Source organism: Oryx dammah, unplaced genomic scaffold (assembly GCF_014754425.2).
Source record: "Oryx dammah isolate SB20612 unplaced genomic scaffold, SCBI_Odam_1.1 HiC_scaffold_21, whole genome shotgun sequence".
NCBI classification, from domain to species: Eukaryota; Metazoa; Chordata; class Mammalia; order Artiodactyla; family Bovidae; genus Oryx; species Oryx dammah.
The window spans coordinates 5,244,061-5,247,904 of NW_024070205.1; positions in this window are offsets into that span (position 1 = coordinate 5,244,061).

Below are 3,844 nucleotides of genomic sequence, written 5' to 3' on the forward strand. Positions count from 1 at the left end.
AAAAACGTGTGTTTTTAAAAGAATCCTTTGTAGTTCGGTGACTTACTGAAAAATGCAGTTGTTTTTTAATTGTCGATTTTCTAGCTGGACTGCTGGAATTTAATTTATGTACTTAGTTCTGTTACTCTCTGATGCTGTCTTTTTACCTTACCTTGTGGGGAAACAGAGTTTAGCACTCCATCCACCACTTATTAGAATAATTTGACCACTCCTGTAGTACAGACACACTAGAAAGTTTCCATAAATCCATGCATCCCTTTATCTTTTGATTCTTTTAAAATGTTAAGATCTGCAGTAAACTCATATAGATACTATGAGAAACAGCATGGATTTTCCTCAAAAAATTAAAACAGAACCACTATATGATCCAGCAATTCTATCTGGATATGTATTTGAAGGAAATTAAACCAACATGGAAGATATAACTACACCTTTCTGTTTACTTCAGTATTATTTACAATAACAAGGACATGGAAACAACTGAAGTGTCCACTGAGGGACGACAAAGAAGACACGGTTTACACACACAGTGCAATACTATCCAGCCATGAGAAATAAGGAAATCCTGCCCTTTGTGACAACACAACGACTTTGAAGGAGTTATGCTAAGTGAGTAAGTCACACAGAGAGAAACAAATCCTGTATGATCTCATATGTATGTGAGATCCAGACGTCCACACTCACAAAAAAAGAAGTCAGATATTTGGTTGCAAGAAGTGGGGACTGAGAGGTGATGGGTAAAATGAGTGAAGCGGGTGAAAAGGTACAAAATTCCAGATATAAGATGAACAAGTACAAAGATATAATGTACACGGTGGTGGTGGTGGTCTAGCCGCTAAGTTGTGTCCAACTCTTGTTGACCCCATGGATTGCAGCCTGCAAGGCTCCTGTGTCTGTGGGATTTCCCAGGCAAGAATACTGAAACAGGTTGCTATTTCCTCCTCCAGGGGATCTTCTCAACTCAGGGACTGAACCCAGGTCTGCTTCATTGCAGGAAGATTCTTTATGGCTGAGCCACCAGGGAAGCCCAATGTGTACAGCATGGTAACTATAATTAGCAATGCTGTGTTGTATACAGTCGACACTCTGGATCCAATGTTCTGCATCAGCATCCTTGGATACAGAGGGCCAGAAATGCTATGCTATATTATATGAGTCTTGCGCATTCAGATTTTTATTTGCAGGGGAAGTGGTTGGGGATCTGTAACCAATCCTCTTTGGATATCAAAGGGTGACTACCCTGGCAAGTTGCTAAGGAAGAAGGTCTTGAATGTTCTGATCACAAGGAAAAGAATTTGGTAACGATGTGAGTTAATAGATGTTAAAAAAACTTACTGTGGCAATCATTTCACAAATGTATCATTATCAAATCATGCTGAGCATTTTAAACCTGTACAGTGTTACAAGTAAACCTATACTCCTTCACTTGTTCTCTGATGTGTTGCCCTTTACAGATATTGCATTTTTGTGTGTGTACAAATGAAGGTTTGTGGCAGCCCTGCAGTGCCATTTTTCAAATAGCATTTGCTCATTGCAGGTCTCTGTATCACACTGCAGTAATTCTTACAATAATTCAAGCTTTTAAAGTTATTATTCTGTTATGGTGATCTGTGTTCACTTATCTTGGATGGCACAGGTGATGTTTAACATTTTTAGCAATAAGGTAATTTTTAATTTAGCTATGTACATTGTTGTTTAGACTTGTTTAGACACACTGCTCCTGCACTCTTAATAGACCACAGGATAGTATAAACAGAACTTCTATATCCACTGGAAAAAAAAACAAACAATTCCTGTGACTCAGTTTATTGGGATAAATCACTTTAATGAGCTACTCTAGAATCAAAGCCATGGATGTCTCCGAGGTATGCCTGTATATCAATTACATCTCAGTGAAAACAGAAGGGGAAAAAGCAATCTACAAAAGTTATTTTCTGATTTCTTTCACTCTCATGAATGCAACTACGTCACAATGCTAACATTTTACTGTGGGCTCGAATGTGGTCACCATCCTTCACATTTCTCTGAAACATGTAGGAATTTGGAATTGAACACCTTGCCTGTTTTCACTTCAATAACACTTGTATTTATAGGGCAAGTCAAGACAGTCCCCAGTAGTATCTAGGTGAGAAAATGTGGTTTTAAAATAAAATCTCCGAACTTAGAGAAATATGCTTCAAAATAAAATTAATTAAATTTCATTTGTAAAGAAAGTGATTTTTAAATCATTTCTATTCAAAGATTAAAGCCAACTCTTAATATTCATTGTTCAATCACTGTAAAATCCTTTTTATATATTGTTTATTTAAAAAGCATTTACAAATATGTGGGCAACTACTTCAGACCTTAGACAGTAAAAACACTAAATATTTGGAATTTGAACAAATTTGACTTTCTTAACTAAGAATATTACCAGAAAACACTCTTACAGTTAATAGGTTGAAATATCATTTTAAGAAGTTTGTAACCTCATGTTGATTTAGAGAAGCTATGAAGTTTAAGGGCTACCCTGGTGGCTCAGAGGTTAAAGCCTCTGCCTGCAATCTGGGAGACCTCGGTTCGATCCCTGGGTCGGGAAGATCCCCTGGAGGAGGAAATGGCAACCCACTCCAGTACTCTTGCCTGGAGAATCCCATGGATGGAGGAGCCTGGCGGGCTGCAGTCCACAGGGCCGCAGAGTCGGAAACGACTGAGTGACTTCACTTCACTTCACTGTGAAGTTTATGGCTGGCATTTGCTCTTCACCCCTTTCAAGAACAACGAGGCAGTCTAAGAAATCAAGAATAATTCAGAATCAGGCTTCTGTAGAAGGTGAGGCTCCTCACCTCATCTGTAAAGGGCAGAGTAAAACTGAAGCCTTGTATTCTGTAAACAGAGGGTGATAACTTCCAAAACAGGAATACCAGCTCAGAACAAAATGAACCCTGTGGGCTTGATGTTATCATAAAAAAGAATTCTACTCTCTAAGAGAATTAGAATCCACTCTAAAGTCTGGCTCTCGGGGATTTTCTCTCCCTACTTGGATAAAGATATATATCTTACTTTACACATGTCATCAGAATGTAAGCAGTTTTGTAGGGAATAAATTCATCAGATAGCCTCACATTGTATCAGAATCTTAAGTCTTTGTGGGCTCCTCACCTCATCTGTAAAGGGCAGAGTAAAAATGAAGCCCTGTATTTCAGAAAAGCAAACTCAACTCCGTGGATTAGCTGTAAGTCATGCAAAGGGAAGGAAAGAGGAAACAGCTCAGGTAGGTCTGGACACTCAGGTGGACAGATCCCAGCCCGCTTCTCTGTCCTCACACCAGCAGCCCCAGAGGAGGGACTCTGCTCTAACTCAAATTATGTTTTCACAGATTTTGTTGTACACCTTTAAAAAAAAAATTTTTTTTTTAATTTTTTGACTGCATCTCAGCATGCAGAACTTCCCAGACTGGGATCAAACCCATGCCCCCTGAGGTGGAAGCATGGAAACCCAACCACTGGACCACCAGGAAAGTCCTCAAACTTCATAGTTAGTAGCACAAATTGGAGCAAAGAAACATGGCCTTGAGAAGGATGTGAGTGAGGAATCACAAGTGCACCAGTGTAAATATTATTTTTACTCCCAAAGGACATGTTGATAAGGCTCTGTAAATGGTTCTTCCCTTGGTAATCCCTAGTGAGGCTCTTCAGGAATATAAGCCTGAACAGGATAAATTCAGGAATTCTTTAAAAATTATACAGTTGAAGTTTCGCTGTCTCTACTTTCCCATGCTTTTCAAGAATGTAGCTCTTGCTTAGGAGCAAGAGGGTGGCTCTAAGTACTTATACTTTAAAACCCCTCAGGAGGTATTTTTGCA